Raw genomic sequence first — 13,834 nt, 5'->3', positions numbered from 1 at the left:
TTTTTTTTATTGTCAAGGGGAAACTAGATAAGGCAAAAAGATTGCAAGACAAAATAAAACAAAAGAAAGCAGGAAAAAAAGGACTCTGCTTGCATTTTATATTGAGAACCAGTGAAAATTTTAAAATCTCCTAAAAGCAGGAAAAAATTGTTTTAGGAATACTAGTATGGAAACCCTTCTTGAAATGAGCTATAGCATTTTTAAATCCTGTATGTTGATAATATATTTTGTGCAAATTATATATTTCATAAACAACAAGCAGAAAACTCCAAGCAATCTATTGCAGAAATGAATAATTTTCAAGAGAGATAAAATATTTACAGTATTTTGAGTTAACCCTTAAATAGTACTCAGAATAATTTTTTAGAATAATTTAGACTAGAGACATTAGTTGTATGACCTTTACCAATAGTTACTATGCATTTCTTAAGTTGATACAAATCTGAGTTCTGTGAACAAATAAGTGTAGCATAAATAATCTTGTGATCAATAATGCAAAAGTGCAGACACTTTGCAGTTTGGTTTGGTTGGCAATTCCTGGATTTTAACAACTTAGCATATAAAAGCTTGGGAAAAATATATATGCTAGGATAAAAGACCAGAATGCATTGCACATAAAAATTGCTGACAGGGCATTAAAACACACAGAGAAAAAAATCTCCACATCTTCTAAAATACAGCTTAAATTTTATGTTCAGTCTATAGGTCTGTCCAATCATTTTCCCAAGTGAGTTTCACAGAACTGTGGCTGACACAGTCCCTGGATCTAAATGAAAGGGGAAAAATCCAGAGGAGAAAAGGAGCATAAATACAGTGTTCCTTCACAGATTTTAGCTGAACATCAGGCATTACACCTTCAGGGCAATCTTTTTTAACAAAAAGTCTTTTAGATGGGAATGTCTGGAAATACTAAAAGCACTTGGGCTAAGAATGTCAGCACTAAAAATACAGAAGTGGCTGGAAATGCTGTTGTGTGTCAACCTTTATTTGTCCTTTAAACCAAGAAAAAAGAACAAATGTATGCCTGTAGGCCAAAATGCAGAAGCCTGGGATTTTTTTCTCCTCTCTCTCCAACTTACATGAAATTTTTACAATGAATTGTAATAGGAGGTTCAGATGACAAAAATTACAGTGGTGTAGCCAAGAAAAATACCCATGGGGCTTTCTGCTTCCCTTGTGCCCAGCCTGAACTATCAGATCAGCCTTCTGGACTCAAATGCAACACTGTCAATAGGAATACATCATCTTTTTTGTGGTATAGAGGAGCTGTCGGTTGCAATTCCCATTATTCCAAGGCCAGGATTTTCCATTAGTGTAGCCACCTGCTGGGTTTCTCTACTCAGGTTTAATGGAGTCTGAATTTGAATTTATCACCATCTGTGGGAAGACAGGAAATGAGAGGAGCATCACTAATTCCTTTCTTCATTTACTAAGCATAAGCATAATCTTTATAAGAAGATAGGCAGAAGCAGCAGTGATCAGGGAGATGGAGAGAATATTTTAACTCATATTGACATCAGAGTTCCAGACCAAGAAAAATGCAGTCTGTTCATCAGTCAATTCCAGCAACAAAAAGAATGTTTTAATTTCCTATGTAATGTTGTACCAAAACATACAGATATGGGATATTATTTCACTTTTGCTTCCAAGGAGGTCTTTGAAGACTTAATAATTTAGACTATTTAAAAAAAAATAAAAGGGGGCTTGGAATGTGGATAAGTTCTCAAGACAAGTTAAGAATACTGAATGATGGTTTTTTAAAAGAAGGACTAAAATAATCTGTTTAAGCATTTTGTTCTTGTTTTCCTGTCCCAAAAGAAAAATCTGAAACAAAAGGATTAGGGAGAGGAAATTGAGACATTCAACAGAAACAACAGTTCAAGGGCAACATGAAAATCTCAAAAAATAAAACAAAAAGGAAAATTTCTGTATTATTATAAAAAGGAATATGTTTTCTTACAGAACACCAAAACTAGGTGAAATTGATGTTACTTCCTTCTTAAATATAACAGTAAAACTCTTTCTGATGATTTCATACAACACTGCAGCTCAATTAGGAGTCATCAGTGGTCCAGGAATCACAACTCCAATTGCCTAACTACATAATTTGCTGTTCTTACCTGTTGGGGTTGAGGTGTATGCATTTCCCTAGTTTGAATATAACTGGAATATTAGAGTGGAAGAGAAGGTGGAAGTTTAAAATGCATATTTTGAGAAACCTTATGTGATACCCATCTGTCCTTATTGAAGGGGCACTGACATACAATCTACTTTTGTAAAAGGGTGTTTTTGAGTTCAAGCCTTTCTCATGAATTTTGCTCCATGTTTATAATCTTTGGATTTATGATTTTGAACTTGTGAGGCTGCTCTCTTGTCATGTGGGTCATCAAAAGGATTTGAGCAACATAGATAATTAAAAGGAATGTTATTTATTGCTGTGAACAAACAATTCCAAGTTGAAAAAAAATGCACTGCCCCCTCCAAACAAGTAACCATGAAATATTTTTTCCCCCTTTGTTGTATTTTTAATTTTAAACATACATTCCTGTTCTATTGAAGAATGTTTTTGCATTGCAGTATAACAAAATAAAATACCTCCAAGTGTGTGTTTCTGGTGAGAATCGCATGACACTGGGTTCATAATAAGTCAGAGAACAAAATAATCTCTGATTGTTTGGTGGCTTGATGAATGAACCTGATGGTTGAGTTTAACTTGTTTCTTTAGAGTATTGATTGCTAACTGATCTGACATTTTTTGGAGACCTCTTGGTCTTGTCCTACCATCAAAGGCTGCAACATAGCTGATACTTTGCTTTGCAGACTGAGTTGAACCACAGAAATGACTCCTGGTAATTCTTATGTGATTTGGTTCCATTATGATTGGGTTCCATTTTTGTCTTTATGCCTACTGTGGATTTGTCTAGGATTAAAAATCAATAGTGAAACACTAGGGTGTGCATGTTGCTGAAATTGAAGCTTTGTCATTAAATGTGATGATTTGACTTCAAACACAAGAATTTTGAGATCTGGTCACTGGTTTTCATTTATTTTTTAGGCCTACATTATTGTGTGACCATCTAGGTACCCTAGAGATGGGTGAAGGATACATTTAAACTTACTCAAGCAGATAGGCATTTCATCAGGTACTTGCAGGGATCGTTGAGTCACCAGAAAAAAAAAAAAATACAGCAAAAATATGAAGAACCTAACATGCTAAGAGAAAATAGAGACATATATTCCCAGGGGGAGCTCTAAGGAAATTCTTTTATTCTAAAGTTTTCCATGGTTTCTGATTTACTAAAGCTGAAGTCTGCCAGAAATTTTTCACTCAGCAGAGCTATTTTTATTAGTGAGTTATTTTTTATCTGCTTCTAGAACTAAAAGGATGATGAGGACAGAAATGTTAATTATTATTGGCTGAAGAATTTATGAGCATATTTCTTTTAAATGATGCTGTAATAGCATCTAGGTTTTGATACAGCACCACTCCAAATCTGAAGACACAGGAGTGTATTAAAGGCTTGTGTATGTATGAAAGATTCAGAATCCAAGCCTGCACCTGATCTGCGTGCATGAACCTTAGTATCAGGGAAGAAAAACAAGTGAGGAGACGACAGCAAACTCAAGGGGTAGTTAACTGTGCCTTGCCTGTTTTGTATGATGTCACACATATGGTTATTGTTATTCATACTGAGGGTGGCAACTTTAGTGATTCAAGAGTAACACAAGAAAATCTGTCAGCTCTAGTTAAATGAACATTGTTATTACCTCAGGTCAAGCAGATGGAGGGCAAACTTCTCTGCTGGATTCTGCTGCTCTTTAATTAGTGTCCACATTTGTTATGTCAACATTATGCATCACGTTTAGTTTAAAGGTTTGTTTTATTCCTAATATAAATGCTTATGAAATTGAATTTTCTACATTTTAAGAGCTGGTCTGGATACTGGGGACCTGTGATGGATGAAGATTCCTTCAACTATATTTTGGAAGAAAACAGTCAAAAGAAAATGTGTAATTCTTCCATAGCATTACACATTAATTCTTCTTTTTTTCTTCGTGAAATAAGTCTTTAATACATTATTAGGGACTTCCCATCAACAATACTTTCCTACAGGGACGAGAAATGTTTCTTCTCTGTATCTATATTGTTATATTTATGGTGGTAGGACAAATAGATCACAATAATTTTGAATTCAGTAAAACCTTTTGTTTTGATTTATTCTGGAGGGAAATAATAATGTACCTGGTAGAATGCTTCCTTGGAAAGTTCTTTCTTCATGCAGAAATCATGAAAATAGAACAGGACATAAAAAAGACAAAAATTGCCACATTATGTGTGCACAAACTCTTTCATGGAAGATACATTTTAAGATTATAGTTAACAAAAAGCCTGGACAAACATTTCATGTTTTTCCCTTAATCCTAGGAAATAAAAGAGATCTTTCAGCAACTGCCAAAATAACAGGTGAAGAAGACTGATGCTTCATAGAGGCAGTAAATAAAAATCTCCACAGTGCAATGTAGTTAAATGGTTGGCAGATTCCTATTTGCTTCTCTGAAATGAGTGTTTTACAATGTTTGCAAGCATTTAATATTGTAAGTTTGCAGGATTTGTAAGGAGGAGTTTTTCTGGCAACTATGCAGTCAGCATTAAGGAATTTTTTCATTTTCTTTGTAAGACTTAGTCTTTATTTGGTGGTTGTGAAACCTACCTGCAAAAGAGTTGATGTGTTGATTACACATGGAAAGGGGCTCTAGGCAGGCTGTGCAAGACATTTTTTATGTGGTCTGTAGTCTTAAGGGAGATCTCTTTAAATGAAGTGAATATTCGTAAGTGAAGCAATGAAAGGTCACAGTGGCCCTTTGCATGTGGTCAACGTCTCCTACAAAAGGAAAAAAAAAGTTTTATCTCGTGTAGTCTCATTAGAATAATGACTTCCTTTTATTCCTTCTTTTATATTATCCTTCCCACTCTACGTGCTTCTCATAAAATAGGGAAAAAAAAAAGAATTTTGGAGGATCAGATAAAGCTGTCACAATAGCAATAATTTTTTAACAGATTTCCACAAATATACCTCCAAATCTTAATGTGTACAGATATATATATATATATTGTATCTCAAGATTTATTACAAGAACACATTTTCCAAAATATTTATAAATAATATAAACGTTCTTTATGACTTAGATATTCTTTAGCTTGCTTACATATGGCCTTTTATTATTATATAAATTTCCATTCACTTCTTATTTGAATTATTTTGTTTTGTAAATGAAGGATTTTTCCTGGTGAAAGTAGGATCAATTTTGTTTGGTTTGATTTTGTTGGAAGTCAAGCAAAGAAACAATTTCAAATCTGGAGTGGAGTTACAGGAAAGTGAACATAAATGTGCTCTTTCCAATTCAGAGATATTTGGCTTGATCAATTACATCTTTTACAGAAACCCAAACAAAAGAAGAAAGGCCTGATTTCATAAAAGAGATGAAGAATTTCCATTCAACATTTTAATAATCCTGCAGGTTGACTGGCCTTGAGAAATTCAGTGTGTAGACAAGTTTGTTCCTTGTCTCTTGGCTTTGTTGTATTTTGCATTTCAAGGGCTTCCCTATCCCAACTCTGTGACTCCTGGCCCCACTGTACCTTGGCCTCTGCTGTCAATCCTCCCTGCCAGCTCTGGTCAGCCCTACTTACTGCTGGTCCCTACAACTAAGAACGAGAATGGAGGGAAATATTCTGCCTCTCCTTCCTTTGCTCTACTTGTCAAGTGTCTTCTGAAGCTTTGTGTGTCATGAGATTGGGTCATACCTAGGAACTAAACCCAGCATGCAAGGAAAAATAGAAGATTCCCAGGACCACATTTTTACTAGTAGTTTTCGCATGAAGTCCTACACTTGGGACATCAAAAAAAAACTACATGTCAAGTGGAGTGAATAAAGAGAATGAGCATCTAGTTTCTATATGTCATGTCTAGAAACCTCATTTATCTTTATCCCAAAGGTTTAGTAAACATGATACTTGATGACAAAGGAACAATTTAACTGCAAGTATCAAAATATTTGGGTGTTTCCAATCTCATCATAATCAATCTCCATCATAATCAATCTCCATCATAAGCCATTTTGATCACCACAAGCTATATCATCTCCTCTGATTAAAAAAGTACATGGGAGACTGCAACTTTGAAAACAGTACTTTGTCAATTTCCCATGCATAGAAAATGGATATATACAAGTTTTCCATACAATTTTCCCAGACAGCTTTCACGGAAATTAAAAGAAAAAAAAAAAAAAAAAAAAAGGAAAAATACTGAAACAGTTATGTGAGATGTTTCCTTCAGCTACAAAAAAAAAGGAAGAGTGTTTTGTAATGTAACATTTAAAAGATGGCTCAGATAAATTAGAAGGCAGTGGTTTCCAGGCTGAAGCTCCTAACAGATAGCTTTCTCTGCTGACCTTCCCACTGAATGTCTATTTCAGTTTTTATCTGCACCCCTGAAGTCTTTCATCATGTCTCACAGCTTATTCAGTAAAGAACCTTGTTCCCTCCTCTGCCACTGAAACCTTGCTAAACACTTGAACAAATACCTGCTTATTAATTTCTCCCAGGTTTTTATCAAGTGCACATGCCTCATTAATTTTCCCTAGCTTGTATTCTTCGGTCTGCACAGCTAAAGGTGTTTGGGAGAAGTCGTGAGAGTGCGTGCACAGGGAGGTGACTTAAGAACTCTGTCAGCACAAGGTGAGCAGCTGACTGCTAGCTGCTTCTTTTGGATTGCTTCTGGAAGTTTGAAGATCAAATGGAGACATAATTTTTCTGTTAATGTTTCAGAGAGTTAATTCTGGTATTGTAGATGAAGCATACATTGATATGTATGTGGTAACTTAGATGTTTTTACTGACTGAAAATCTTGATACAGATCAATAGCATATCAAGAACTATTTTAAAAGCATTTGGTGTTATGTACGGCCTCTAGTAAAGTTATTACTTTTTCATCAGAAAAATGCCATGGAGCATTACCTTGCCTTTGAATGCATAATTAAACATACAAATGTATTTAATATTGAAAACAAATTTGAATATGTAGGCACAAAATAGTGGGATACAAAATATATTTTTGGTGAAATATCAACACCCTTTGCCTGTGAAAAATCTTCATTATTTATTCTTCATAACTACCCAGGTCTTTCATCCAGACTACTTTCTATTTATTTTATCTTGGTAATTCTGAACAAGAAAAAAAAAATAAAAAATTAAAGCAGTAAAAAATTGTTATCATTCATTTAATCAAGGAAATGTAGTTTGTTGTTGCTAAGACCAAAGAACTGGAATAGATTCTGTATTATTAAACTACTGTAATTCACAAGGTTGTACTGGGGAGATATTTCACAGAGGGTGACAAAGTCACTTGAAATATTTTTAATACAGCTTAGCTAATTACACTTCAGTTAAAACTTTGCTATTGCAATTTTAAAATTTAGCAAATACATCAATAATCCTTTGCTTGGAAACTGAGGTTTCAGATGAGCAACATTTCACAGATTCTGAGGCAGATCATCTTTGCCTACAGAATAAAGAGCCTGTGGAACTAAAAAAAGTTGTTACAGGAAGAAATTAGAGCATAAATCCTCAGACAAGAGCCTATGGAACTAATTATGTGAATGGAGGAAGATGCTTTTAAGCATCTGTGCTTAAAATGAAATGCTGGGCAGCAGGAAAGATTATGTTTAGTGTCTACAGTCAGTGGATCAACAGCATCAAAAAAGGAATGTGATGGTCTTCAAAATTATGTGAGCCCATGGGGTTTCTTAACCACCACAAGAGTGTAAACATTGCATCTGCATTCAAAAGCAACTTTTTAAAAAAACAAATGAAGATAAAATTGTGGCAAAATACCATTTATCAAAGACTGGGGGGTTAAAGAGATTCCTTAGATAAATTTTCTATATACAGCAATAAATGTGGGAAGAGGGGAAGGGAAAAGAACATTGCAAAGATATTTAAAAGGCAATTAGGGAACAGCAGCAAGCACAGAGGCAGACTGAAAAGGACAATTCTAAAAGGTGGCTAACTTATGTGAACAAGATATTTGAGGCTAAGCTAGCTGGATATGTTGTGACCCCCATTCTCTCTCACCAAGTCACAAAAAAGGAAATAGAATCTTTAGCTCTACATTTTGAAATTCAGTATTTTATTACTTTCCATAGGTAATTACAAGGAATTACTTTCTCTAAAAGAACACATTTCTTCCTTAAATTCCAAGAGTGGTAACAATATCAAGTTTGATTTTTATACCATTTAAAAAAACAGATAGTAGAACTTGCAGCTTAGAGGACTCTGCCAAATGTAACATTATTGTATTTCAGTGGGCCATGGGTGGGGAATGCTATGAGTTTTTCTGTCTACACTGATCATTAGAATAACAACTCTTTAGTTTTTTAACCAAAACTGATTATAACTTAGTCTATTCTCTAATATAAGCTGCATTTTCAAAAGGAAAAATAGTTGTGACTTTAGCTGGAATAATAGAACAGATATATAATTACATTGCAGAATCTAAAATACCAGTCAGTTAAGGTGAAAAAGGTAGAAAACTTTATGAGCCATAGCACCTCAGTCCCTGCTGCACTCTATCACTTTGCCATGTGGACAGCTGTATTTGTAAATACAAACATATTTGAGAAAACAGAGAGCTAGAAACAGTTGGGCATTTTTTGTTTGGTTGGGTTTTTTTGGTTTTTTTTTTTGTTTTTTTTGTTTGTTTGTTTGTTTTCAAATTAGAGGAACACCAAAAGATAAACACTTTGGATTATGAAGCTTAATTACAAGATAAAAATGGCAAAAACAAACCTCAAGAACAGTATTTATATTATAGCAGTACTCGTCTGCCAAGTAATACAAAGCATCAAACCAAAGTAACAGAGAGGAGAAATTCCTTGATCTCCTTTATCGAAGCTATCTCCTGGTGCTATAACTTGCCCTGATAGATGAAAAAAACAGGTATTGTGTCTGCAAACAAGGTATGTTCACAGACATGACCCAAATGTTCCAACACTATTTACTGAATATATTTTCTTTGACTCTTTAGGATTGTTTATTAGGAGTTTGAACTTTCTTTAATGTCTGAATTTTTCTGAAATATATTGACCACTGAAAAAAAAAAAAATCTTTGAATTTTGGTAAATATTTATTGCCAAATATGTCAAATATTTAATCTATTTCTGACTCAGCTTCTTCTTGCAGAGCTTCTTTTGTCCATAACCTATTTGTTAAAACAATGTCTATCTTGTACTGACTTGCATGATCCCTCTTCATCTGTCTGGATCTGTAACTCTTCTGTGCTTCTATGAAGCTTTAATCATCAAATACACTGCATGTCTCCTATACAACAGCCAAAACAATAACAGGTCAATGGTTCAGTTCTCTCTCCATTGTCAGTAGTCCTGTTGCTTTGCCTGTCTCAGAGCATTCTCATTTTAGGTATGACCACACACTTTGGTGGTGTAGTAACAGAAGCATCAGCAGGAGTGTTTTAGTTCATGCCTTATTTATTTATATTCTAAATGTAGTTATTGTGCTGCTCTTAATTTAACCAGAGAGGTAATTTAATTGCTGTTCCTATCTTGAAAGAAATTTCAGTCTTAGTGTCTATTTCAGAAAGATGGAAAAGCATGTGCCTAATTTAGAGACTAAATAAGTAATTATTAATAAATTCATACAGAACAGAAAAAGAGAATAAAAGGGGAAAAAAAGGCAGTATGGTTAAAATGTACACTCCAGCCCTGAACTGTTGAAATACAGCATCATGAATAAGAAAGCATTCAGACTAAAATCTACTTAAACCAGAAGCATGGAAGGTTGGAACTAAACAGCTTTTCAAAGCTTAACAATTGCTTCTTGCTTACAAAACCTGTGATAGGTGTCTTGTAACATTCTCAAACTGGTTAGCAATGATCAAGAATAACCTGATCATATGCCTCTGTGGACACAGCAACATTATGTACTCTTCCCTGAAGCAACTAAGAAACTCATACAATCCCTTTTTCATCAGAATATAACACTGAAAAAATTACTTGTTTTATGGTGTTCATCTTATTGTCTGCTCTACTGCCCTCATCAGTAACCTATAGAATATTGTGAAACAGCAAGAGATGTCAGTCTTTAGTTTCAAAATGCTTGATGTCTCCAGACCAGAAAGAACACTTGAAGTTCCATCCTACAAGCACAGTCAATAATTTTGTTCCTTAAGCATAGGAGACCAGTGGGTATCCCAGCTTTACTCTAGTAAAGCACTTACATAGAGGATATAAAGAGTTTTCTCAGTAGGGAAACAAATTATACCACTCACATTTTTTTCCTCTTCAAAAAAGTTGCAAAAAAATTCATTTTATATGCAAGGTTAATGATGTTTTCATTTATCTGTTGTAACAGAGCAATACATATATTGTTATATATATTACAAATGAACAAGAACACTGTGATTTGAAACGTGCATGTAGAGATTGAATGACTGCATGAAATCAGTGATCAGCAGATTATGAGTTATTTGTCCACTGGGAATAGTTAAAGAACCTTCAATAACATTAAATGCATGCAAATGTTTTTCAGACATGTTGTCTAAATAAATAACAACTAAATTAAAGAACTAAAACATCTGAGACTGTAGTTGCCAGATGAACTTTTTGCTCAGCTGATTTTAATACAATACTTATTTTGCAACACCATTAGCTTATGGAACTACACAATCTAAACTGTGGTAAACATTAACCAAGAAGAGGTACAAAATGATGAATCAGCCTTGATTCCAACTGATTGATTGATGCCAATTCAGCTCCATAGTTGGAAACTAACACCAGTTATCAAGCAGCCAGCTCTGAGTTTGGGGTTTACAACCACTAGAGACCATCAGAGGGACTCCTGTGACAGATGAAGGCATACACAATGGGAAGGGAATGTATGTTTATGGTTTTGGGGAAATGACTATCATATTTATGTTTATTCTGGGAAAATAAAGGAATATGTATGTAAAACATAGTATGTATATGGGAGCTCTTCTGTACTTGAGATGCACGACAGGTGGAGATATCCCCCTTATATCCAGAGCTGAAATAAACATTCCTGCTAATTAGTGCTGTACTGCTGTAAAGGGGTTTTTGACCATATTTTGGTAACAGTTTCTGGCAACTCAGACAGTACACTACTCCAGAATTTCAATGGATCTGAGGAATCACTTAGAAACACTTGGTCAAATATTGCAGGGATTGGTGTCTGATGTATACTTTGAGCAATCACAAAAACTGGCCCAAATCTGGGACCTTAAATTATAAGATCAGTATGCAGACTCTAAAGAAAGGGGGTATTGGTGAAAGGAATGTTCCGAGGCTGTGTGAAACCAGAGAGGAAACATAAATGTGGCTCCTCATTACCTTAAATGAAGATGAGGAATCCTCCTGAAGCAGACCAGGGGAATCATCCTCATCTGAGTTCCTGGTTACATTATTGCTGGGGAAGGAAAATGTAGATTTTTTTTTAATTGAATCAAGAACAACTTATTCAGTATTGTCAGAACCTGTGAGCACTGTGGATGTGACAAGGAGAAAAGGAAGTAGGCCTTTTTTACAACCATTACCATTTAAATTAGGAAAACAGTGGACACTGGATAAAATTAGGATTTAAATTAGGATAACAGTGGATATACAATTTTTGTATATCCTGGAATGTCCAGGGTCCCTTACAGGAAGAGATTTGTTGAGTAACTTGGATGAAAAAACTACCTTGGAAAATGGAAAAATAAAATTAAAAATTCAAAAATCTAAAATTGTGTGAGCGAGAACTTTTGTATTGTAGGAGCAGGTAGAATAAGAAGAAATACCTGAGGGGATGGAGAATTCAGTAGGTCCTTTGGTGTAGCCAGTGGATGCACCTGGAAAATCTAAAGTGGTGATACTGGTAAAAATGCCACCGAAGCCCAGCTCTAAACTAGTAAGTTAAAAAAAAATAAAAATCCAATAAGACTAGACATGACACAAGGATTGACTAAGGTAATTGATAAATTCCTGTAATGTGTTTTATTGGTAGAATGTGACATTATAATACCCAAATTTCACCAGTAATGAAACAAAACACTGGAGAACACGGGTTAGTACAAGAATTAAGAGCAGTAAAACACTTTTTTAACTTACCTTATAGAGGAGAGCAAATGGTTAACAGTGCTCCTTAAGGATGCATCTTAAGGATGTATTTTCCTGTACACCTCTTCACACAGAGAGATAGAAATTGTTTGCTTTGTGGTGCAGGAATTCAATCACTGGGTGGAAGGTGCAGCTGACATGGACAGGGTTACCTGAGGCCTTCAGAAATAGCCCCATTATATTTGGTGATCAGTTGGCAAGAGAATTGGAAAGCCAGAAAAAAGAAATTCTGGACAGAAACTTACTACCATATTGATTGTATTCTGCTAGCAACCAAGACTGAAAGGGAGGGTCTTGATAATACAGTAAAAGTCTGTTAAATTTTTTTTACGAGCTAGATCAGGATGTCAAAGAAAAAGGCACAATTAGCCAAAGAAGCAGCAACATATCTTGGTTTTGAGAGCTTACAGGGATAAAGTCTGGGGAAAAACTCAAAAAGATATTTGCCAGACTCTGGAGCCCAGGGCTTTAAAAGCTCTGTGTCCTTTGGTGTGGCTGGGTGGTGTGGGTTATAGATTTCCAGTTACGGGGTACTGGAAAAAACCCTTTTATGATCTTCCACCAAAAAATACATGGTATGGATTCCTGAGAGTCAGGCCTTTAGAGCCCTAAAAATAGCCTTAATGACAGCCTCTGCTTTGAGACTCCCAAACTTAAGCAAACCATTTGAGCTAGTTTGTGTTACAGGATGCACCTGGCACAGGGGGAATTGGCTCAGTATTTGGGGTCATGGAAGCAGCCTGTGGGTTGCTTTTCCAAACAATTGGACAACATGAGTAAAGCACGGCTTTGATGCTTGAGAGTGGTGCAGTGCAGTGCTTTCATCCAGGAACTATGAAAGCTGACATAAGATTGAAGTATACGTACCCCACAAGGTAATAGTTGTTTTGGAACCAAGAAGAAGAATGCTGAAATACCGAGTTGACCTATTGGAGCAGGAAAATGTTGAATTTAAAGTAAGTACTTCTTTGAACCCTGCCATGTTTCTAAAGGCTTCAGAAGCCCAGGGACCTTTGTACCATGTACCATGTTACCACGACAGCCAGGTAACACTGAAAAAATGTGCTCTGGCAGATCAGCTCTCAAGAGCAATCCCACCCAGGACCTGAAACTGGAGCTATGCTGAGATGAGAGTGGCAGGTACCAAATGGAAGATGGTCTGATGGAAATCTCAAGCCTAGGCTTTATCTTTTTAACCCATCAGCACAGAAAGCAGAATTAATGACTTTACACTGACTTCTAGAAACTGCTGGAGAAAAAGGAGTATATATATGGACTGAATCAAAACTTGCTTTTTGGAATACTACATGCCATATGGAAGGAAAGGGGATTGTTATAGGTATAAGTGTCTCCTACTAAGTACAAAGAAGAAATTAGTCACCTCATTAAGAGTGTACAAAAGCTGAAAGAAGTGGCTGTGATGCACTATAAAACCTGTCAGTTTGGAAGCTCCTCAGTTATTACAGGGAATCAACTAGCTGATAAAGCAGCTAAAGAACTTGTTCAAAAAGGTATCATTGTGCTAAAACCCAGAAAAACCTTTGTCTTAGAACAAAAAACAAATTATAGTCACCATGACAGGCAGTTAGCCACATTATTAGAAACTATGGAAAGTCCACCCTGTTCATTTATACTATGGTACATT

General features: G+C 35.4%; 1 long non-coding RNA gene across 1 annotated transcript; it reads right to left on the bottom strand.

Annotated features, from left to right (window-relative positions):
• Window positions 1–4,718: 4,718 nt before the first annotated feature.
• Window positions 4,719–12,009, bottom strand: LOC107216007. Its single transcript, XR_004500393.1, has 3 exons — window positions 11,871–12,009; window positions 11,425–11,500; window positions 4,719–4,883 (listed from the first exon to the last, which is right to left on the bottom strand). It is a non-coding gene; the product is annotated as an uncharacterized LOC107216007 (long non-coding RNA).
• Window positions 12,010–13,834: the final 1,825 nt, after the last annotated feature.

This window comes from Parus major, chromosome Z (genome assembly GCF_001522545.3).
Source record: "Parus major isolate Abel chromosome Z, Parus_major1.1, whole genome shotgun sequence".
Classification (NCBI taxonomy): domain Eukaryota; kingdom Metazoa; phylum Chordata; class Aves; order Passeriformes; family Paridae; genus Parus; species Parus major.
Note: the sequence above shows the minus strand (reverse complement) of the source record. Positions and strands in the feature narration are given on the sequence as shown.